General features: G+C 40.1%; 1 protein-coding gene across 4 annotated transcripts in view; it reads right to left on the bottom strand.

Moving 5' to 3' along the window:
* GIGYF2 (GRB10 interacting GYF protein 2) overlaps positions 1 to 21,340 on the bottom strand; it is a 126,726-nt gene extending 105,386 nt beyond the window's left edge. For 3 of the 4 annotated variants that reach the window (XM_057551058.1, XM_007184739.3, XM_007184741.3), the window contains exons 1-2: positions 21,261 to 21,340; positions 15,941 to 16,006 (exon numbers count right to left, since the gene is read on the bottom strand). The gene's annotated coding sequence lies outside the window, so the exon portion shown is untranslated. The remainder of the gene's footprint in view (positions 1 to 15,940; positions 16,007 to 21,260) is intronic. The other variant, XM_057551059.1, reaches the window with a different exon arrangement.
* Between the last annotated feature and the right edge of the window lie 4,504 nt (positions 21,341 to 25,844).

The raw sequence follows: 25,844 nt of genomic DNA, 5'->3' as shown, positions 1-25,844 counted from the left end.
TGTCTTTGAATTATAAATTATTTGGAATGGAAAGTGGGACTTATTTCTCAATTGCCCTTTCTAAGGATGCAGTGAGGTATCAAAATGAGCATAGGCTTTGCCGTCATTTAAACCCCACCAAGCTAAATGTTGTCAACTCAAACCCCCAGTAGACTTGTGACCAATTAGAAAACAGCTCTGAATTTTTATAGCAAATCAGGATTTGAGCCAGACTCTGGAGGCTGTGCTCCCACCATGCTCTTCTGCCTCTTTAGACTGCCTTTTCTTGAAACTATTTCCTTCCTTTTCCTCCACGACCAGCAATATACTGATATATTTTTCCTATCTTCACTTCCTTCTTATTTAGTCACCATTCCCCAAAAGCTTCTCTCCTTTACTAACTTCCCTCAGTGTACCCATGGTTTATTTAACTATAAATTCTGTGTAGATACTGTCTTGAGTCTTACTTACAATGGTGTTCTCTACCAACACTTCGGGTAGAACTCTGCCTGCTGAATCATGGGGGATCTAACATAGAACATGCAGTGGAGGTGCTGTCATAGCAAGAGCAACCAAAAATTCTTCCACAAATTTCTGAACTGTCCCCCACCCCTGCTGTGAATTACATATTTGACTTTTTTCTCCCATGACCTATGTGGCTTTCCAGCAGCCTGCTCCTCCCAGATAGCCATCTAACAACAACTGATCAAGGTACCACTGTTTTCACCATCCACTGGTCAGCCAGGCTCAAAAGCCTAGTCATCAGAAATTCATTCCTCTTCTCTATCCCTCATATCTAATCATTTTGCCTGAAATTTGGTCAATTCCTCCTTCAAGATTCCTTCTGCATTCTCCTTTCATTATAGCCAAACATCTGTTAACTCATGTCTGGATTATTACAATAAAATTCTAACCTGCTTCCCTGACTCAGCCTCTAATTACATCCAATAAGATCAATCTTTCTAAAGCACTGCTCTGGTCATGCCTACCCTTCTTTATAACAGTCACTAAACCTACTGTGCATGGTCAAAAATCCTCATATTTTCAGCTTCCCATCAATCTGACAATCTGCACCTTCTCAACTCAATCTCCCACTGTTTCACCTCCAAACTCAGAGCCAAAAGATAACTTTCTACTTCTCTACTGCATTCTTCTTCTGTGGTTCTGGCTCATGCCATTCCCTTACCCCAGAAGGCCCACCCTCCCTCCTTTACAGTGGCTTATACAAAACCAAGGATCCATTCAAATAAACACTCCATAAAGTATTTCCCAAAGTAGAAGAAGGAAAATCTAAACAAAGGATGCAGAAATGGAATGGAATCTATAGCATGCAATACTGGCGGTGGGGTACTTTTTGAATCTGTATAGAAAAGCTTTAAAGGAAAGAGAAGACGGAAAAGAATCAAATTTGGGAGGAAGGACACACCATTTTGGACAAAATGAATGTGAGGTGCCTGAGGAGCCATCCAAAAGACCATAATATACATACACCTTGAACTCCAGTGTAGAGTCAGGATAAGAGACATAGATTTGGAAGTAAATCTACAGAATTGAAACCAAAAATTGAATGAAACTATCCCAAAGCAGGAATCAAGAAGGGACAAGCTCAAGAGACAAGAACAAAGCCTCAGCAAACACTGTGCAGGAGGATACGGGAAGAAAAAAAAGACCATGTAGTCAGGTTATCTCTAGCCCTAACCTTTCACCTAAAATCAAATTCATTGACTCTAGCTTTCTCCACATTCACTTTATCTGAAGCAGAAAGGAGAACGAGCTAGGTTCTTTTTGGGGAGATTATCCATTTGCTCAATAAGGCTAAAAACTAAAGTGAAGTTTGGTAAAGCAATGGTCATATCACAGAAGTCTTTGTATTTTATATCTCAAGAGTAGTGAAAGGCTATGAAAAGATTTATGCAAGAAAGTGTCCAGGATGAAATCTGCACTGTAGAAAGATCATTCAGGATGCCAGGAAGAGAATGAATCAGTAAGAGCTAAAGAGAAAGGAGGGGTGTTAGAAATCCAACAGAATGTATGGATCTACATACCAGTAGAGAAGAGAGAGCAGTAATGATAATAAGTATATTCACTGACATGAAAAACTGTCAACAGTATGTTAAGTGTTCAAGACAGGTTACAGAATACAGAGAATATAATTATATTAAACACATTTTAAAATACATTCTTAGTGGGTACATACAGATATGCCCACAGATGTTCATATTCTTAATGGTGGAATTATGAGTAATTCTTTTCCTAGTAAGTTACTAATTTGTGTTAACAAAGATAGCACTGGCAAAGAAAAAAAACGGACAAATTCAGAAGTTTCAAATATTGAAGTCAAAAAAGAGAAAGACTGAAAAATCTTCATTAACTCCCACAGTGAAGTCATTGGTGACTTGAAGAGTACAGTTATAGAAGTGTGGTGAGGGACTGGCTAGAGCCAGATTTCAGTGGTTGGGACGTGAGGAAAGGAAGACTACAAATGCAGTCAACTTTCTAGAATCTTAGCTGCGAAAAGGTGAAAAGAAATGAAGGAGAGTAGAAAGAAAATTTCCCCTTTTATTTTAGACAAAAATATCCTAATGGAAAAGTACTAATAGAATTAAAAAGTAAAGAAACAATTTAGCAAAAATATGATAGAAATGAAGCTCTGAGAAGGCAGGGTGGATGGGGCTTCAGAGAACAAATGGAAAGAAAAACTATGCCTATCCACTTGTGACAAGAGCAAAGTATGTCCAAATGACTTAAGATACGTGCAAATTTATTTTTGTGGGGTTTTCTTTGGGGAGGTGGGGAGGAATAGTAAGCTGTGGGGAATTCACATTGACGGCCTCAATTTTCTCAGATAAGTAGGCAAATGACAGAGCAGACGACAGGGTAAGGTTTGAGAAGAATGAAGAAAAGTTAGCTGCTGTGATCTACAATAGTATTGTTTATTAAAAAAATCAACTTTATTTAGGAATAATTATTGATTTACAGAAATGTTACAAAGACATTACAGAAAGTTCCCTCAGTTTCCCCAATATAAACAACTTACATTACCACAGTACATTTTGACATTTGTCAAAACTAAGACACCAACATTGGTACACCACTAGTAACTAAACTCGGATTTAACCAGTTTTTCCAACAATGCCCTTGTTCTGTTCCAGGATCTAATCCAGGACCACCCTGCAGCTACACTAGTTCTGAAGGCCCAATCACCCTGCAGCTACACTAGTTCTGAAGGCCCAATCACCCTGCAGCTACACTAGTTCTGAAGGCCCAATCACCCTGCAGCTACACTAGTTCTGAAGGCCCAATCAAGATGGAGATGGCACCTATCTGCATGGTTGTGGGCTTCTTTCTCCAGCTTAGCAGCCTGGGTAGAGGGCAGAGAGAGCTGACAACAGGACTGAACCCGGGTTAGGATTTTGTTAACACAGTAAACGGAAGAAAAAGAGGGCAAAGTGGAGGATGCTGGCCGAAGTGTGACTGAAGCACAGTGAGGAAGGAAGTAAAAACAGAAGACAGTTTACAAATTTGAGATGTTGGTAATGTCAAAAAGCAAGTATAGTAGGAATAAAAATGAAAGCACTAGGGCTTCCCTGGTGGCGCAGTGGTTGAGAATCTGCCTGCTAATGCAGGAGACACGGGTTCGAGCCCTGGTCTGGGAAGATCCCACATGCCACGGAGCGGCTGGGCCCGTGAGCCACAGCTGCTGAGCCTGCGCGTCTGGAGCCTGTGCCCCGCAACGGGAGGGGCCGCGATAGTGAAAGGCCCGCGCACCGCGATGAAGAGCGGTCCCCGCACCGCGATGAAGAGTGGCCCCCACTTGCCGCAACTAGAGAAAGCCCTCGCACGAACCGAAGACCCAGCACAGCCAAAAATAAATAAATAAATTAATTAAATAAATAAATTAAAAAAAAAAATCTCAAAAAAAAAAAAAAAAAATGAAAGCACTAGACAAATTAGAGATGGAGGTAAGTCAAGGAACCCGGAGCCTAGAAAGACTGGATCAGTCATCCTATGGACTCTGAAGTAACTTCCGGATAATGGCAGAGAGAATAAAGAAGAAAATGAGGGATGATGCCACAGGGTCTATATCTGATAACGAGGGGAACAGACAGTTGTATTGTCAGACAGCATGAACTTCAGAGGAAAAGAGATTTTGCAAAAAGGAGGAGGAACAATGGCTAAAGTGACTATACCTAATCTATCATCTAAGCCAGAAAATGTTTGTGCGAAAAGAGATATTAATAATTACATAGAGACAACAGGAGCATTTCAGGCTGAATGGTCATCTGAGTAAAGAAACAGAACAGGCATGTGAATGGAAGAGGATGAAGATCCTGATGCTGTCTGCTGATTCACCTGCCACTGTGCAGGGAAACAGTACTGATAACCTCAGAGGGATAAAGGGAAGGTAAAATTATCAGGGCAAGATGGGCTTCAGTTACCTTAACAACACTGAAAAACATACTTTGAATAGTTTAACACATGGAGAGGTAATAACACTCTCAACCTCCCTACTTCGGCCTCTACTCTCCTTTGGCTACTCCAATTCTAAGGATAAGGACCTCAGAGAAAGGTCTACCCTCAAATTTTAAATAGAGTTGACTTAAAAATAGCTGAGAGGGCTTCCCTGGTGGCGCAGTGGTTGAGAGTCTGCCTGCCAATGCAGGGGACACGGGTTCGAGCCCTGGTCTGGGAAGATCCCACATGCCACGGAGCAACTGGGCCCGTGAGCCACAACTACTGAGCCTGCACGTCTGGAGCCTCTGCTCCGCAACGAGAGGCCGCGATAGTGAGAGGCCCGCGCACCGCGGTGAAGAGTGGCCCCCACTCGCCGCAACTGGAGAAAGCCCTCACACAGAAACGAAGACCCAACACAGCCAAAAATAAACATAATAAATAAATAATAAATAAAAATTAAAAAAAAAAATAGCTGAGAGAATATTTCTACATACCTGCTATTTCAGACCTTGTCCATTATTCAAAATTCCTTATAAGTGAATTCAAGTAATATATTTCTTCTGCAGTTAATACCAGAAAGTTGGTCTTCGATAAAATGCATCCTGTGCCTGACAGTGAACTTTATTTAATCTGGCCTTTTTGTCAACTTTTTTAAAACTCTAAGCTAAATCACTCCTCACTAGCAATTATTTTATCTCTGATTACTAGTATATAATTATTTTTCTTTTTTTCTGTATATTTTTCTAGTTTTCCTGACATCCTCAGCTCCTCTTTGGGACCTCATCTATCACTCTGTGTGTACGTGAGTACATGTTCAAGGGTGAAGAAAGAGAAGAAATCAACCTAGCCTTTTCTTACTGCTGGGTTTGCAACAAAGAAAAGGGAGACCCTGGCCTCACACAACCTGGCACTGTGTTGAGGAGTCAGATGTCTTCTGGGCACACGCAATCACTATCAATATGAGTGAGCTACGGATCTACGTAGTAAGTTCTGTCTGGACAAAGACAGCCAGGAGAAGCCAAAGCAGAATCAAAATCCGGCATAATGGCTAATTATGAAAGTTTTACTCTGAAAGTGTTCCCGATATTGCTTCCCAGGAGAAGTCTTAATATACTGATTAGCTACCACTATTATTATACACATATGTGTATGTGTATCAAAACACATACTCCTTTGAAAACCCCCTGAATCTTTCTTATAAACAGTATCTACTACTGCAAATCTCCCTTACCTGGGTATATAAAAATTACCCAGAAAAAAACTATGGCAAACCTGGAATGAAGTCCAACCAGTATCATGCATGTTGTCTGTCAAAAGACTAACACAGAATGAACACCAAGGAACCTGAATCTGCCTCCACCTTCCCAACCTCTATTTTCCCAAAAGTAGAAAAAAGAGCTACTCCTCTAGCACTCTTCACATGTACCAAATAAATAGTTCTGTGCCCATTCCAGCAAACAGCTATTTTTATCTTAGCCAAATCTGGATTAAGGTAACACAAAACTGGGGAATTCCCTGGCGGTCCAGGGGTCAGGACCCTGCTCTTTCACTGTTAAGGATGAGGGTTCAATCCCTGGTCGGGGAACTAAGATCCCACAAGCCGTGGGTGCAGCACACCCCCCCAACAACAACAGCAAAAAGATAACACAAAATTAATAACTCCATTCCTGCAAATTAGTTCAACCACTTCAAAAAACAGTTTGGCAGAATCTGTTACATCTAAACATACACCTATCCAGCGATCGCACAATCCACTGCTAGATATACATGCAAGGAAAATTTCTACTAAGAGAAGAGTATAGGATATTCATAGTAGCTTTATTCATAACTACCAAAACTTGACACTTGGCTATTATGTTGATCAACACAAATGTCCATCAACAGATGAATGAATAAACAAATACAGGGGAGCTTCAAGGTTGGTGAAGGTGTGGAAACGATGGCACACCAAAGAGCTGTGAAGCTCTGCATCCCTTCCCACATACCTTGCCCTACGCATCTCTTCCATCTGGCTGTTACTGAGTTAGGTAACATCATTAATAATGAGACAAACTGACACCATGTGTTTCCTGATGTGATACACTTAGAAGGACACAGCATCACTTATGTTATATTCCTAACAATAATGCATAAACTGAAATTAACCTTGAAAAAAATCAGATAAGCCCAAATTGATAGACATAAAATCAATCAACCAGTCACCAAAAATACCAATGTCATAAAAGACAAAGGCTGAAGAACCATCCCAGATTAAGGGAGACTACAGAGATATAAAAACTAAGTGCAAGTATGATTCTTAACTCCATCCTGAACCAGCAAAAAATATGCTATAAGACATTAAAGAGACAAATAGAATAATTTGAATAGGAGCTATGGATTAGACAATGGTATTGTATCAATGTTACTTTTTTATGATTCTGAAATTTTTACTGTGATTATGCAGAAGAATGTTCTTATTCTTACAAGATAACACTGAAATATTTAGAGGAAAAGGAGCATGAGGTCTGTAAAGAAAAGGAGCATGAGGTCTGTTCTCAAATGGAACAGAAAAAAATTACATAAATTTAAAATTATATTAAAAATTATATACATACATATGTGCATATAAGGAGAAAGAAAAAAATGAAAGATAAAGTAAATACAAGGAAATGTTAAAAACTGGTGACCAGGGACTTCCCTGGCAGCCCAGTGGTTAGGCCTCTGCGCTTCCACTGCAGGGGGCACAGGTTCAATCCCTGGTCGGGGAACTAAGATCCAGCATGCCGCGTGGCCAAAAAAAAAAAAAACTAGTGACCAAACTGGGTGAAGGGTATATGGAAAGTCTAAGTAATTTTTTGCAACTTTTCTGTAAGTTTGAAATTATTTCAAAATAAATTTTTTTTTAATTGTAGTATATTTATACAACAAAATACTCACCAACTAAGAAGAAAAGAACCAACTACTGATAACTGCAACAATATTGCATGAATCTTAGACATTGTATCCAGCAAAAGAAGCCAGTCACCAAAGAATATATACTATATGACTCCTATAATGTTCAACAGGTAAAATAATCTATTTTGACATACGTCAGAATACTGCTCACCATGGAAGTAGGGACTACTTACTGGGAAGAAGATGACGGAATCTTTTGGGGTGCTAGAAATGCTCACTATATTGATTTAGGTGGTGACTACAGAACTATATGCACATGTAAGAAATTTTCCGAGGACTTACCTGGTGGTCCAGTGGTAAAGAATCTGCCTTACAATGCAGGGACGCAGGTTTGATACCTGGTCAGGGAACTAAGATCCCACGTGCTGCAGGGCAACTAAGCCCGCGTGCCACAACTACTGAGCTCACACACTGCAAACTACAGAGCCCACACGCCCTGGAACCCACTCGCCACAACTAGAGAAGAGAAAACCCGCATGCCACAACTAGAGAGAAGCCCGCGTGTCACAACGAAGATCCCGCACACCGCAACTAAGACCTGATGCAGCCAAAAATAAATTAAATAAATAAATAAATAATAAATCTTTAAAAAAGAATTTTCCAACTATACACTTCAGATTTGTGCCTATTTACTATATCTTATACCTCAATTTTAAAAAGGTTAACATAAACCATAAATGATTTAGCTAGGGGGAAAAAAAACAAGTACAATTAAAAATATTTTAATAGACATGAAGCAAAACTATTTTAAATGCAAATCTTCTGATAACAAATATTAAAATTCACTCCCTACTTAAATTTCTGTCATTAAAAAATTTTTGTACCACGATCTTGATAAAATAATCTGTAAATCTGTCGACTCTTTTAAGACCATAAACAAGTCCACATTCAAATGAACCAAGACTCAGTCACTAGGCTAAAGTACGTAGGTCTCAGATGCACTTTTTTCAAACTTCAGAAAAATGCTAAGTGAAACAATGAAAAGAAAAGGTCCAACCATGAGAGGGGAACCACATATACCACATCACTTATTAAGTGTGTAAGACTGTAAGCAATCTTGTAAAAACAGCACATTCACTCAACAGACTACAGGTACAATAATGTCTGCACACAAGAGTATAATTATACATACAGTCAACCCTTGGTACCCGAGGGGGAATGCTTCCAAGACCCTCTGTGGATACCAAAATCCAGGGATGCTCAAATCCTTTACCCTCGGCCTTCCACATCCAAGAATATGGAACCCGTCTATACAGACGGCCAACTATATGTCATAAATAGACAAAGTGAACATAAAAATAAAGAAATGTTCATGAGGTGGGATTAATGATTTTTTTCTATTTCCATAATTTGCAGTAATATTCTTCAATTACTTTTATAACAATGTGTATCTTAACACCCACAAGAAGCGTTTGCCTCCCCTGTTTGAAATACTTTTACAGCCCAAACATAAATGTCAAAGAAAGTTAATTTCTTTTGAACATTAACCCGGTTTAAAAAAACAATTTTAAGGTACAAAAATAAAAGGAAATTCTCCTCCCATCTATTACAGCAGAAAACACATTTTCCTTCTGCACCCATCTGTATGACAATACCAGATCTCTTCATTTTTAAACATGCAAACTTTTAAAAATAATTTTTAAAATACGATCTGTTAACATATCTACTAATGATAAAACTTCATGAAACAAAATTAGGCTTCCATTATTCACTTTATTACTAAACATTTATCTTAAAGAACTGACAAAGAACTCCCTTCCCTCCCCAGGAAGCCAGAATTGTCTACATCTATCTGGATCGCACATTTTTATATGAAACTTTGCAAAATACTATTTATTTCTATGTTAATTATCCTTTTCATGGAATATCTTCAAAAAAATTATACATGCTCTGTTGGCTTTTCTCCTCATCCTAAAAAGAATTTAAATTCCTAATTTACAGTGTTGAAATAAACACTGCAATCCAGGACAGTCTGAATCACTACCCATTGCCATGAAACTAAGGTCAGCTTTATTCCTAACAGCCCCAAAGCAAGATAAATGGATAAACACATATTATAATGACCATACTTTGGAATATCCTCATCAATAAAAACACCTAATTACTGACACATGCAGCAACATGGATGTATCACAAATATTACGCTGAGCAAAAGAAGCCAGACCCAAAAAGAATACATACTGAATAATTCCATTTATATAAAATTGTAGAGGAGGCAAAATTATCTATAGTCACAGAAAACAAATCAGTGGTGGGAGAGGGGAAATGACTGCAAAAAAGAAGGAGGAAAGTTCTGGGAGTGATGAAAATGTTACCTATCTTGACTGTGGTTATGGTCCCATAAGTATATACACTTGTCAAAACTCATCAAGATGTACACTTAATACAAGTATACTTAAAATGAAGGCATTTTATTGTATATAAATTAAACCTCAGAAAGTTAATTTTTAAAAAGACTAAGCTTACTAAAAGTAGACTGCCTCCCTCAAAAAGCAATGCATTTCAAGACTAACATTTTATATTTCTTTTATGTTAAACTGCCTTTCTTTAAATCTATTAAAATAGATGTTAAATAAAGTTCTGGATAATATTTAAAACTGAGAAACACTCTCTAGACCTGTGCCATCTTATATAGTACCCATTAACCACATGTGGCTATATCAAGTTAAATTAATTAAAATTTAAAATCTAGTTCCTCGTGGGGGAGGGAGGAGAGTAACTTTACAGTGGACAAACCTGACAAAGCATGAAAGTCAACCAAGTATCAAAGTTAATGTTAACAGTGATAATCAGTTAATATTAACAGTTATAAATCAGTATATGCTCTTGATATGATGTGATGAAAATGGCACTTTACCTCTGTGGTCTTCCTCCCAAAAACGCATGACCCATAACCAGGAGAAAAACATCACACAAATTCCAACAGAGAAGCATTCTACAGAATGCTTAACCAATACTCCTCAAAACTGTCAAGATTGTTAAAAACAGGGAAGTCTGAGAAACTATCACAGCCAAGAAGAGCCTACGGACACCTGACTAAATGTAATGTGATGTCCTGGATGGGATCCTGACATAGAAAAATAAACTCAGGAAAACTAAGGAAATCTGAATAAACTATGGACTTAGTTAATAAGCAATACTGGCTAACTAATTGTAACAAATGGACAACAGTAATGTAGGACGTTAACAGTACAAAACCTGGGTGTGGTATACATGGGAGCTCTCTGTACCATCTTCTCAATTTCTCTGTGAATCTAAAACTGTTCTTAAAAATAAAAATAAGAGGTCTTGAGTTGTAATAAAAAAGTAAAGGTTTTTTACATTTTTAAAAATGCGGCAAGAGGGAAGAGAAATGGGAACATATTGTATATGTATAACTGATTCACTTTGTTATAAAGCAGAAGCTAACACACTATTGTAAGGCAATTATACTTCAATAAAGATGTTTAAAAAAAAAAAAAAATGCGATTCCCTCAGTCACACTAACCACATGTCAAGTGCTCCACAGTCACATGTGGCTAGTGGCTACAGTATTTGACAGTGCAGATTTATAGAACATTTCCATCACAGCAGAAAATTCTGTGGGACAGCGCTCGTGTAGGAGACTATTTTTATGGGACCATTTTAGAAGAGTATTTTATAACTGATTGCAACTTATGAATAAATCTGTATCTACCCAGAATTTAAAACCCTCACTGAAATCTAAAAATCCTCAATGATATGTTTATTCCAGTTTCTATTTCAAACAACTACTTTTTTTTTGAAAACTCTTTTTAAAAAGTCAACGTAATATCAATATATATAAATGTAATACTGAAAAATGTTCCACTCCCCAGAGCAGCAATTCTCCGAAACACTTTCAAGATATCCAAGATGGCAGTGCTGTTAATACTAAGATACTCTCTGCATTTTTCACTGTGTTGGCACTGCACTGATCATGGGTAAAACTGCTGGCACCTTAGCATCATTCAAATTAATGGCACCAAACTACAGTAGTCTTCACTGCCATGCGCCACATATTCACAAGAGAGGAAAAAAAGCCAGGTTTACTTAAGAATGTCCTTGATAAAGCAGTAAAAACTATTAATTTTTATTAATCTTGGTCCCTGTGTACACAGCTTTCTAATATTCTTAATGTGATGAAACGAGAAGTACACATAAAGCACTTCAGCTGCATACCAAAGTCTCAAAGAAAAGCATTCATGTGACGGCTTTGAGTTACAAACTCAACTAACTGCTTCTGCTCATGAAACATCATATTGACTTGAAAGAGCTGACACACAAATAAAATTATCCAGACCTGGGTATACAGCAGACCTTTTTTTCAAAAATGAATGAAACAAGACTGTCACTTTAAGGAAAACAACTGATAGTACTTGTTGCCAATTATAAAACTTGAGCTTTCAAGCAAAAGTTAAAATTTTAGAAAACTTGTATTCATTACCATGAGCTTGACGAGTTTTTCTATTACTTATACTTTCCAATAAGTAATGGCTTTTCTGATGGGTGTTGATATTAATGGATGTGTTTTTTTGATACTGTATAATATAAAATATCCATTTAATGCACAAGATAGACCAATAGATTTTAATGTAATAGAATATAAAAGTGCACTGATATAATTTCACATTGCAACTAACCTTTATAAACTACTACTTGTCGAATTTTAGTGTAATATCAAAATCTGCAATTATCTGAAAAAGCTCTTAAAATATTCCTCCCTTTTCCAGCTACATACACAACTCTGTGAGGATAAATCTCCTGCACAGACTTCAACTAATACAATAAACAGCAACGGGCTGAATGCAGAACCAGCTGTGAGAATCCAGCTGCCTTCTACAAAGCAAGACATAAAAAGCAATTTGTGAAAAGGTAAAACACTGTCACTCTTCTCAGCAAATTTTTTTAGAAATGTTTTAGAAAATAGGTATTTTTCATTAAAAATATATTTATGTTAACATGTAAAGAAACTATTGTTATTTTTAAATAAATTAATAAATCATTTTAAATTTCTCAATATCATAAAGATAGATATAACTGAAAAACCAAAAGCTCTTTGGGGTCCTCTAACTCTTAAGAAGGTAAAGGAGTCTTAAGATAAAAAGTTGAGAACATCTATCTCAGAGAAAGAGGAAAAAATGACAAATAAAAGAAATACATAAATTAACTTAAAACGAACAAACATACATACCCTAGAAAGCATATCAAGAGGCATAAAATATCCCTGACAACAAGAACACCAAGATCCAAATATAACACTTATTCAAAGAATATCTAGGGTTTTAAAAATGTATCTTTTCCAAGGACAGAGAAACTTTCCACATTTTGAAATTTACTTATATGATTTCTTGACTGCCTCTACCACTAGGCTGTAACTCCCACGAAGATAGGTGTTTTGCTCACCACTATGGCTAGCCCAGCACCTGGAAAGAAGCAGGTATTCAAATATTTGTTGGATTGAAAACAAAACAAAAAAAAAGACAGAAGACTTAAAAACAGAACCCACCAAGGCCTCTATTCAAATTATAAAGATGACATTTTATAATCAAAATGTGTCTATTTACATAGCAATAACAATCGTAACCGCTACCATTTATTGAAGGCCTATTTACTATGTGCCAGGCATTGTATTGGGCATTTTACTTTTAATTCCCAAATCACCATGGGATATACTTTACAGTAAGGAAAATAAGCCTCCAAGAGGTTAACTTATTTATCTAAAGTTACAGGTAGTTAAGTGACAGAAAATTAAACCCACATTTCTCTGCTTAATAGCCACAAGCTTTTTCTCTACATACTGACAGAGTGCTCAAAACTGCTTGGTTACCTTTTCTTCTCCCCCATTTCCTTGCAATTTTCAGGGGAATTCATTTTGTGGAAGTCCTTTTTCTCCTTTTTCCAATCTCCTTCTCTTTTCCACTATCCTCCAACTTCTACCCCTCTGCATCACTCAATTAAGCAATACAGTGAGCCCTCTGGTTGAGGAAGAGTATATCTTCTCATAACACACTATCAGAAACTTCATTAACAATGACAAAAGTAGTATGAAAGATTAAATGAAGAGTGTCAGATTCCAGAACATGAATTAAGGCTCTCTGACCCACTGATCTTGCAAGATGGCTTCATCCAGTTACTCAACTGGCCACGGTTTGGGTAACAACATCTGAATTCCCAAGGGGCTAACCATGAAATCTGGATGTAACCATCTCTTCAAGGACTGAGCCATGATTTGCCAATTATTAAGTACCAAGACAGTACCTCTGCCAATTCTGTCAGTCTCTGCAAGCAAAGGACCAATACTGAAGTGGCCAGAGCTCCCAAGACTTCCTCCAGGTTCAGGACAACTAGAATAAAAGGAGCTTTGTTCCCAAAGAACATACTGGCCACAATATCACTACAAGAAAAAGCTATTACTGTTACTGCCATTCTCCCCACTGCTTCTGAACAATATATAAATGTTTCTCTTTTTTTCCCCCTTTTGGTGAAAGGAGAATAAAATTAGCAACCACTTAACTATTCAAGGAAAAATTACAATGCCATAAATATTACCATATCATTTGATAATCTCACCACAAGCCAATCTTTTCCAGAGAGGGATGCCCAGAGCCTGTGAAAGTTTTACACTGATTATGTGGAAATCTTTTTAAGTCTCACAAAGCCCTACGTATGCTTTACCTCAACATCCAGATTAAAGAATATGTACAATATGAGAAAGGACTCTTCTACCTTAAAAATGAATTTAGCTGCAATCTGCTAAAGAAACCTTGGCTGGAAAAAAAAAAAAATCATAGGAGGTCACATCTGTGGTCTGTCATTCCATACATCATTCTATAATAGATCACTTTGATTAGTAATTCCTATGCTTTGCATCAAAATCTGGATACACTGATATACTAACATAACAAGATGTTAGTTATAAAAAATGACTTAAGCAATTAGATGCTACCAAGTGCATACAACATACAAACAAAAATAAAGAGAACTTCAAAATGCTCCATTAAAAAAAAAAGTTTGCGAGGCTTGCCTGGTGGCGCAGTGGTTAAGAATCCGCCTGCCAATGCAGGTGACAAGGGTTCAAGCCCTGGTCTGGGAAGTTCCCACATGCCGCGGAGCAACGAAGCCTGTGCGCCACAACTACTGAGCCTGTGCTCTAGAGCCCGCAAGCCACAACTACGGAAGCCCGTGTGCCTAGAGCCCATGCTCCACTACAAGAAAAGCCAACGCAATGAGAAGCCCCCACACCGCAACGAAGAGTAGCCCCCGCTTGCCGCAACTAGAGAAAGCATGCACCCAGCAAGGAAGACCCAGTGCAGCCAAAAATAAATGTTAAAAAAAAAGTTTGCTTCAATATTACCTAATAATTCTAGTATACAAAAACATGTAATACAAAAGTTTATACTGTCTCCCTGATCCTCTCCCAAAAGTGAAAGTCCCTGCTACCACTCAAATAATGTGAATATAGATTCATATATAGAAGTCCTACCCTTCAAATTCTCTATGGCTTCCTCATAATCAAGTGTTACTCAATACTGTAAAAAGTACACAGAAATTAACATTTATAATAGCAATCAATGAAAAATAAATAAACAATGAATTTTTCCACAAACTAAGCGTCTTATTTGCTTATGTTCATTTACTAAACCTTTACCCTAGATGGTCCTCTGAACCCCCAAATCAAGAAGTTTTGTTAAACACTGCACTAGGAAGTTCCAAGAATGCTTGGTGAGACCTACTAGGCCTCATTCACCGAAAAGATACACATATATTTTAACTCTTCAGGACACATAAATTGAAACTGACAAGATATATACAGGAATTTTTCTAGGAAAAGGAAAAACATCTAGAAGCTTCTGTGGGATTCTGCCTCAAAAAGGCTACATTCCACCTCCTCTGAGACCTGCCCCCACTCTTAGGAGTGGGACCTTTCAAGACCCCAACCCCACTGCCACACTAACTGGACCAATAATGGAAATTTGGACCAAGTTCAACCAATCAAATTTTCCCTCCCAGGAATGTGAAGTGGGGACACTGAGCTAGTAACCAGTTGGCTAGTGGCACTAGAGCTTGAGTTTATATGTGGCTCCAAGAATGAAGTGGCAATTTTCTTCTGTTTTTGTTAAAGCAGAAAAGACCAGAGTGTGCAAAGACAACTAAAGCAAGATATAAAGAGACAAGAGATGACACCTACTAGCCAGCAAGGAGAAAAGTGCTCTCTGGACCACCGTGTCTCCTGAATGCTTCCCAGTTTCCGGTTCATGTCCTTCATGAAGCCAGCTGCTCTTGGGTGCCTTAAGGTACCTCCTTACCCTTCCCCTCAAAGCACTCCTCTTCCTGTTTCATGCCATCAAAAAATCATTATGACAATTTAAGACACAAATTCACACCAGGATCAATGTAGAAAAGGTATGATTATTCTCACGGTTCATAAGGAATCTGAGTGGTACCAGAGAAGTTGTTTCTATCTACTGTCTATAACTTCAGGAGAAACAATAGGACAATAACCGGAGCCTTAAAAGCAAAAATTATCTGTTTGCATAAGCCCTCAGGCTTTGTGCTTCCCTTCAAAACTCACCTGTTCAAAAGTTCTGCTGGTTCACAGCAGGAGGTTTGAGCAGACTTTATTCAGGTCCTTTTAACACTGTAAATAATAAAAGTATTAAAGTAAATAACTCAGCGATCTCTTAGGAAACGTTAGAAACGTAATTTTTATCATGAATATATTTTACAAGAAATGGATTCCAAACCTGGTTAAAATAGTAGAATCACCTGATATGCTTATAATCTAGATACCCTGTCCTAACATCTAAAGAGTCTCTCTCAGTAGCTCTGGAATGGGACTGAAAAATATTTTTTTTTAACCGAAGTTCTAAGTGATTCTGATGAAGCTAACAAATGAGCACCACCATAGGGTTTCAGGAAATGATTATTTGGGGTCTTCATCCAACACTGCATTTCAGGGATTTGGTATTAACTTTTTTTTAACATATCTGATAGAAAAATGACAACCGGCAAGACGGCAATACAGCATGTATCCTATGCAAATAATCAACGAGCCCCAAGATGTATGACCACTGCCAAAACGTCCAAGGAGCAAAGCTCCAGATGTGCTTTCAGCTGCAAAATCACAACCTTCTTTTAATGCTCTGATGAGACAATATCTTAAAAATCCACAAGATGGTGATATTTCAAGCGACAAGGAGTGGACTGAAACAACAGCTCTAAGTGATTTCTTAGCTAAAATCAAATGATGCTTTGAAGGCTGCTACTAAAAAGTAAAAAAACAGTAACTAAAAATTAAAGTTGACAATTTTACTAACAGCAAGAAAGCAACTTGAAAAAGCCACTTCCACCTGATTTAATTTTGCAAAAAAGTAGCCATGTTACAATGTCCAAAAGGTCACCCAACTTTATCCACTGCACTCAACTTTTTTTTTGGGGGGGGGGGGGCCTGCGTTGGGTCTTCGTTGCTGCTCGTGGGCTTTCTCTAGTTGCGGCGAGCACAGGCTCTAGGCTCGCGGGCTCTAGAGCACAGGCTCAGTAGTTGTGGCACGTGGGCTTAGTTGCTCTACAGCAGATGGGATCTTCCCGGACCAGGGCTCGAACCCATGTCCCCAAGCATTGGCAGGCGGATTGCTAACCAATGTGCCACCAGGGAAGTCCTGCACTCTACTTTTTATAAGAGCAAGCAGAAGCAAAAGAGGGGAGAACTAGGTAATAAAAACTCTTCTCTGGGCCTAACTCAAGAGAATAAGCTCTAGGGTATCTCCTATTATTATAAGTATAAATAAAGTTCAATTTCAACGAAACTCTGTAGTTAACGAGAAAATATAAAATTGTGTTCCTTAATTACCTGAGGTAGGGAAGTGTATCATACTTTGAAAATATTTTTATAAAATTAATTTTGGCCACTTAAGAGAATATTCTTGGGGCTTCCCTGGTGGTGCAGTGGTTGCGAATCCGCCTGCCAATGCAGGGGACACGGGTTGGATCCCTGGTCCAGGAAGATCCCACATGCCGCGGAGAAAGTAAGCCCGTGCGCCACAACTACTAAGCCTGAACTCTAGAGACCGTGAGCCACAACTACTGAGCCTGTGTGCCACAAACACTGAAGCCCGCGCGCCTAGAGCCCGTGCTTCGCAACAAGAGAAGCCACCACAATGAGAAGCCTGCGCGTAGCAACAAAGACCCAACTCAGCCAAAAATAAATAAATAAAATAAATAAATTTATTTAAAAAAAAGAGAATATTCTTTTGTTTTTCAAACTTCTCCCCTCTTCTCCCTCAACCTCAAATAAAATTACGGGCAATCCAACAAAGGTTATCATTCTGTATTCCTATATAATTAATCTAATATATTTCTCAGTTATCTGAGAGCATAAAAAATGATAAAATGCTATCTGGTCAAGAAATATTAGGAGTCTAACTGCAATACTTGTCTGTGGAATAAAAATCTACTTATATTTTTAAAGATATGCAATTCTTCAGGGCATTAAAAATGAATGGAAATACTAGGACTTAATCACCATAAAATCCTAGTGGGGGTTAAGGGGGGGAAAAAAAAACTTGGGTTCAGAGTTTTACAACAATGACCAAACAATGTTAAGGCAATTCGAACTGCTGAAGAAAACAGACATTGAACTTGCCTCTAATATACGTGGATTAACACCAACATAGGCTGTAGATTCAACCTAATGAGACTGGTCTCACTATAATCTATAAGAAATAGAATAAAACAGTACTGAAAATTTAGTCGTCAGGGGCTAACAGAGAACTGCAAATGAAGTCAGTCTTAAAAAATGGCACAAATCAGAGATCCTTTAGAAGGGCAAGGATAAACAGGACAGTAATAATCTGGTCACCCAAAATGGTTCTCCCAGATATCAATCACTTTCAATAGTGCCATCTTCCAGTGTGAAGGTCAACAAAAAAACAGACATATGGAAACTAAAACGCAGAGTCATGAGAACAAATGAGCTGATATGACATCAAAGACATTATAATTTGGAACTGTGATTTCAAAAACTCACCAAAGGAACAAGAGAGCGAAATGCAATTCTTTAAAACACTATCTCCTCACTAGCGTCACTACGTCTCCTCTCGGCCAAGGAGCTCCACTCACACCCTGAAGTTGCAATTCCTAACTTCTCAGGATTTTCAGGCAAGCCAAGACAAATTCTTTTTCATATATGCAACTCACCAACAAAAGCATTTAAAGCCAAAATATTAAATTCCTCAGATGAATTAAAATGAAAGAGGACATTTATGAAAGCTCAGTAATAAGAATATGGAGATAAGCTGAAAGAAAATCAAAAAAAATTTTTTTCCAATAAAAAGTCTACTAGTATAAAATTAATTGAAGAACTATTCTGAAAGGTCAAAGCTGAGGAATAAAAAACTCAGCACAGAAAGTTCTGCACGTGTAAAATGCTATAAAAGATATACAAACAAGTTAGTTGAACAGTCCCTGAGGAATTTAAAACTAGGCTGGACAACACAGAAATCATTAAGAGGAATTCTTTACCATTAAAAACAATGTGAGTTAATACACTTCTTCCAGGTTATATTCCTTAATGACCTGTGTCTAAATTTCAAAGGAAATTCATTTCCCTACATTTTCAAATATTCTGAAGTAATTCAAAGATCCTCTTCTTAGAAAGCAGTTTCTTCTGAAAAATCCTTTTATCATCAATCTCATTTAAAAACTTTTACTTTTGAGAAAGCTATTTCATGACAATTTCCTGAAATACATTATATGAGCATCCTGAATTTTACAAACTGGGGGAGGGGAAGGGTGTCATGTTGGAGGAAAGAGGTGTGGAAAAAGACTCCAGGACGACTGAATAACCCCACTCATCTCAGAACCAGTGAGCTGGGTGCACACTTCCTACTAGGTTCCCTTGTGATCATGCCTCTCTGGCTAGGCTTAGCCTCCATACTCTTCCCAGCCACACCTGATCTGCTCCCACTTCAGTTTCTGCCTCAGGGTCTTTGCCCTCACTTCCCTAGCCTGGAGCATTCCTCCTCCAGAGAGCCACAAGAATAGATCCTTTACCTGTGTCAGGTCTTCCCTCAAATATTAGCTTCTCCCCGTGGCCTTCCCAGGGCACCCCACCTAAAATTAACCCCTCCCCCAGCTCCCTATTATCCTATTACCCTGTCTCATTTTTTTCCCACATCACTTCTCACTACACTATATATCTTACCTAAGTATGTATTTATCTGTCTAGGAATGAGCTCCATGGAAACAGGAATTTTTGGTCTGTTTTGCTCCCAGCACCCACCAGTGTAGCAGGATCTCGATATTCTTCAAACAAATAAATGCACAAATGAAAGAATAAATGAATGGAAGCATACAGTCCCTTCTCCCTCCTCAGTCTCAAAATCCGAAAATGCTTTGTCCAGTATAGAAAAGGTTCAAAGCCCTTTCTTTTCTAGTGAATCACCACCATCATCAGTGTATTCCCCAGTATTAAATGTCAAAAAGACTGTGTGACATTGCTCCAGATACACACCACTTTTACTTTTTTTTTCTAGTGTCTTCTACTGATGTAACATTTGATGTAACAGGAAAGTACATATTCCAATTTGAGCACTCTGAAAGCTGCTACACTAACTAGTTAAAACACATAAAAACACCAACAAATGAGACAACGCTTTGTGTTCTAACCAAAATAGACAAACTCTTAAAGGCCAGAGCTGCAAATATTAGAAAGATGAAAGTTAATGCTCAGAAAGGATGACAATTTTTTTTTTTAATCTAGAAAATCACTAGATTCTAAAAAGGAAATACTATGTAAGGAAAGAATATCTTCCATGCATACAAACTGGGAATCAAAACTGCCTATAATCCAAGGTATTTAACATTGACTAGGTATAACCCAAGGTATACAACACTGGATCAGAATCTGTTCACAGGTTCTGGCCCCTTCCTCAATTTCTTGCAAGTTATACTGAAATACTTACCTTTCTTACAGCGAAATTAGGTGTGCTTAAGTGCTCTTTCAGGGAAAGAAAAAATTTTTTAAAAAACAAAAGCAAACAAAAAACAGTGCTAGATAAATGCAAAGCAACGTTACTGCTTCCCAAACACAGTCACACAACCTGCTTTCTTGACACCCCCTTCTCTGGTCGCTTGGTTTATGTTTCAGCCACAAAACTGAAATATTCTGAGTGCTTCGTGGGGAACTACTGTCACTTAAGGCTAATGCCCATTTCAACCTGATGTGAACGTTCGGGTCCCAAAGCTGCCATGGGTTCTACCTTCCCAACCTCCGTCCCAGGTTCCGATCATGGATCCACCTGGCTTCAGGCCTGGTCCAGACCCAGTCCTCTCGCCACGGAAGGAATCTCCCCAGTGCAGATGCTCGGTGAGGAAGGCAAGGGCGCATCTCCCAGAGACCAGGTGTGGGGAGGAGCGCGGGCAGGAGCAGCTGTCTGGCCGCAGCAGCTGCTACCCCGGGCACCCCGAGGCTGGGCGGGTGGCTGGCTGGTCCCCGAGGACCAGGTAGCGGAAGGCGAGCCCTCTGGCCCTAAGCAAGCCGGCCTGACACTGTCCATTCCACCACCCTCTTCCCTCCCTCGGCTCCCCCTGCGATGCCAACGGGCCCCGGAAGAAGGGGCTCTCCAGCTCGGCGGCCGAGACGCACCCGGGCCCGGCTTGCCCCCGGCTGGGGAGTCACTCCGACCCCGCACCTGACCTGTCCCTTCGCCTGACGCCCGAGCCGGCCGCGGCGACTGCCGGGCGGCCTGGGGGTGTCCATGCGGCTGGGCCGGGTCAGGCCGGAGCGGCGGGGACGCGAGCGCGGGCGGCAAGCCCGGGAGACCCAGGCGGGACGGCGGAGCCGGAGCGCGGAGCGGAGCCGGGCAGGGGAGCGAGATCGAGTCACTGGTTACCTGCGGTCCGGGACAGGGAGTCTCTCAGAACCCAAGTCAGTCCTCAGCCTCAACAACACAAGATGGCCGACACGTCCCCACGCACGTCACGTGAGAGCGTGCTCATTTCGCCACGCCCCCTGCTCTGCCCTCGCCCCGCCTCCCCTCCCTCCCAGCTCCTCCAGCCTCCCACGACATCCTTCCTTTCCGCAGCCTCCCTCCCCTCTTTCCCGGGCACGCCCCTGCCCGAGCCCCGGATGTCAGGCTGGAGGAGGGCGGGGCCGCGGCAGAGCGCAGGCGCCTGCTGGCCGGCGCTCCCTGCCTGCCCTTGAGTTGAGTAGAGTTTGTGTCCAGAGGTGGAGCTGGGCCAAGCGCCGTGTGACTCACCGTCCTCTGCGCCCAATCCAGAGCCCACTGGCAGTTCAAAAAGCTCTGCATCATTTAGGAGCGGATTTTCCACACCAGAACTTTTCTACAGGTTTTCATCCAGCATTTTCCTGCCCGTTTGCCATCCTAGAGAGAATTGGGAAGTGACAAAAGCTGAGGTTCAAAGCAGTTTGTCTACTTGTCAACGGTTCCGGAAGAACTGAGAATTCATTCTAGACTCTTGGAATGTGACAGCAGGGAAGGACTTTAGAGCTCCAGCTCCGTCCTAGTGCACCTGGGACTATAATTCTTTGACCTAAAAATTTCCCAATTGGGGGTTGCCAAATGAAATACAGGCCACCAGCGATATAAGGGACATACTTACACTAAAAAATTATTCATCGTTTTCCTGAAATTCAAATTTAACTGGGCGCCCTGTATTGTTTTTACATATAAATTTATTTATTTATTTATTTATTTATTTATTTATTTAACTTTATTTTTGGCTGCGTTTGATCTTCGTTGCTGCGCGCGGGCTTTCTCTGGTTGTGGCGAGCAGGGGCTCCTCTCCGTTGCGGTGCACGGGCTTCTCACTGCGGTGGCTTCTCTTGTTGTGGAGCACAGGCTCTAGGCGCTTGGGCTTCAATAGTTGTGGCACGTGGGCTCAGTAGTTGTGGCTCACCGGCTCTAGAGCGCAGGCTCAGTAGTTGTGGCGCACGGGCTTAGCTGCTCCGCGGCATGTGGGATCTGCCCGGACCAGGGCTCGAACCTGTGTCCCCTACATTGGCAGACGGATTCTTAACCACTGTGCCACCAGGGAAGTCCGGGAGCCCTGTATTTTTATTTGGTACATCTGGCAACTCTACTCCTCTCAGGTCATCCCGTTCTTTCCTTGTGCCTCCAACCTCTCCCTTATTTATGGGATCCTTCCCATTAGCTTTTAAAAATAATCAAATGTCTTTCATCTTAAAAATTAATGTTAAAAACTCCAATTCCCCCTCCAACAACCTCCCTACCTCTCTGTTCCCTTTCAAAGCCAAACAGCACAAAAGAGGTGTGTATAAGCACTTTCCTGATTCCCACACCGGGCAAGCAATCATCGACCATTCTCATGTGGCTTCTATACTGACCCATCCACCAATTGCTTGCTCTAAGGACACCTCAACCTACAGGTAGATAACTGGAATGTTTCAGTCCTCATCTTGACTTAGTGCTTTCCCGTCTTCATTGTGATTGACCACGCCCTACTTTCTGAAATACGTTCTCCCTTGACCTTTATGCTGTCTCTTGCTGCTCAAAGTGATCCGTGGACCAGCAGTATCAGCCTCACTTGGAAGCTTGTTATAAACACAGAATCTTGAACAGATCCTTCACAGTCCCATTCTGCTGAACTCTAGAATCACCCACATTGCTCCCCTCCCCTTCCTCTGTCCCCTTAATTTAATGCTCCGGATATGCCCATGTATGAAGGTCCTCAAATAATGCTAGTTCGTTTTAGCCTTTGCACATGCTGTTCCTTCTTGTCATGATGCGATTCCCAACACTTACGCCATTTCTCGCCAACCTGCATGACTCCTGCTCATCTTTAAAAGCCTAAATCATGTGTTATTGATGTGGCTTATCATGCCACATCTCAGATGCTATGCCACCTGTGCTGGTAATTTTATATATGTATAAAATATACATATACAAAATTATATATATGGTATAATTTACCTATAGTAAATTTAGTATTTTTAGTATGCAGTTTTGCAACTTTTGACACATTTATACAGGTGTGTATAACTACTACTAAAATCAAGGTACAGGATAGTCCTATTGCCCACAGAAGTTCCCCCAATGATCCTTTGTAGTCAGCCCTAACACCCACTTCCAGCCCCTGAAAACATTGTTCTGTTTTCTCTCCTTATAATTTTGCCTTATGATGTCATATAGATAAAACCATAGAGCATATAGCCTTTTGAGACTGGCTGCTTTCACTTAGCGTCATACATTTGAGATTCAGCCACACTGTTGCATGTTTCAGTACTTTCTTCTTTTTTATTGCTAAGTAGTATTTCCTTGTATGTATGCACTATATTTGTTCATCCATTCCCCAGTTGAAGGGCATTTGAATTGTTTCCATTTGGGGAGACTATGAATAAAGCTGCTATATTCACATGCTGGTATTTGTGTGAACAAAGATTTTTATTTCACTTGGGTAAATACCTAGGAATGAAATTGATGGTTATGTGGCAAATGTTTGTTTAACTTTGTCAGAAACTGCCAAACCATTTTCCAGAGTGCCTTCGCCATAATTTTAGCCCTAAAGTATAAGCTTTCAGAGAGCAGGAAACAAATTTAAGGCGTGATGATGATGGTGATGATGAAAGCTAACGGAATCCCATGCTTTTAACCATTACAAATACTGCATTATTCAACTTTGCATCCTCAGCAGCTGGCATTGTCCAGGTACACAGTAGATACTCAAAAAATACCTATAAAATCAAATAAATTCTTGATTACCTACTCCTCAGGAAGGGCGCTTTTCTTCTTTTATTCACTCTGACTCTCCTATGTTTCATCAAATAATAGTTGTAAAATTACAGCAGTAGACTCTGCCTGCCCTAGTCAGGGATAGTAACAAAGTTTCAGCTTTATTGTAACATTGATAGAAGCAGAGAAGTTGAAAATAATAGGTCATTAGGGGGAGGGAGGAGTAAGAGTTTAGCTCAAAATAAATTTAATTTGTAAGGAACACCGGTTGATCGACTGTGACAGATATATTTTTCTAAAGAAAATACAACAACATCCGTTCAACAACATCTGTTCAACATACTCCTATAGAACCTTGCCACTACCTTCCCCTCCCCTCAAGCCCTTATAACCAATAGACCGTGGTGGAAGTGAAATGAGATGACTTCCAATGCTAGATCATAAAGGCTATAGAGCTTGTTTGCTCACAGCCTCTTTTGAAGCAAGAGCTGACATATGGTAAGTCCAAATGCCCTGAGGGTGCCATTCTGCAAGGAAACCCAGACAACAAGGAGAGGCCCAAGTAACTGGCCCCATCAATAGCCCCAACTAAAGTCCCAGCATCAACAATCAGACACTTGAGTGAAAATTGCCACCAGATGATGCCAGCCCCAGCCGTCGAGTCACACCCAGCCATCCAAGCCCAAGACATCATGAAGCAGAGACAAGCATCGTCACTGTGCCTTGTCTGAATTCCTGATCCACCAAATCCATGAGCATAATAAAATAGTTGTTCTAAGCCACTAAATATTGGGATAATTTGTTACACAGCAATAGTGACTGGAACATCATTGTTATAGATTGAATTGTGTCCCCCCAAAAGATATGCTGGCCTCCTAACCTCAGAATGTACCCCAGGATGTGACCTTATTTGTAGATAGGGTTTTGAGGTAATTAAGCTATAATGAAGTCATTAGGGTGGGCCAAAATTCAATATGACAGGTGTCCTTATAAAAAGAGTATATTTATACACAGACATGCATGCATAGAGAGAGAACTCCATGTGAAGATGAAGGTAGGAAACCAGGTGATATTTCTACACCCTAAGGAACACCAAAGATTGCCAGCAAACCACCAGAGGCTGGGAGAGAGGCATAGAACAGGTTCTTCCTCACAGCCCTCTGAAGGAACCAACCTGGCCAACACCTTGATCTTGGGCTTCTATCATCCAGAACTGTGAGACAATGAATGTCTGTTAAGCCACCCAATTGGCGGTACTCTGTTACAGCAACCCTAGGAAACTAATACAATCATCCAAAAATTTAAAGAGGCAGTTTGAAATGAAGGAGATTAGAGGAGGTCAGAGCTAAAAATCTGAGAGTCATCCATAGAGAGGAGATCTTTGAAATCCTGGGGAATCACTGCAATTGCAGTGATTACCAGCAACTGCAGAGAGGAAGAGTATGGAGTTAAGGCAGGCTCTTGGGAAGAAAAGGTGAAGCTGGTGGACAGAGAGAAGTTACAGGTAGGACCAGGTTAGAAGCAGGAACCAGCCTCAGAACAGAGGGAGGAAGAGATTGATCGGCAATGCCAAATCTGCAGAGTTATCAAGGAGTCTGGGGCTGGGGACCAGAGGTGTCTATGGAGCAGGGAGAACAGAAGATTAGGAAAGAGTAGGTGATGAAGAAGGGAGGATGCAGAAATTTGAAAGTGGATTAAAAAGGAGGATGGATTCATCAGTGGAGAGGGCAGTGCCGCTCAGATTGGTACCCTAAATAATAGTGT

This window comes from Balaenoptera acutorostrata, chromosome 8, assembly GCF_949987535.1.
Source record: "Balaenoptera acutorostrata chromosome 8, mBalAcu1.1, whole genome shotgun sequence".
NCBI lineage: Eukaryota > Metazoa > Chordata > Mammalia > Artiodactyla > Balaenopteridae > Balaenoptera > Balaenoptera acutorostrata.
This window is presented reverse-complemented; position numbering and strand designations above follow the sequence as displayed.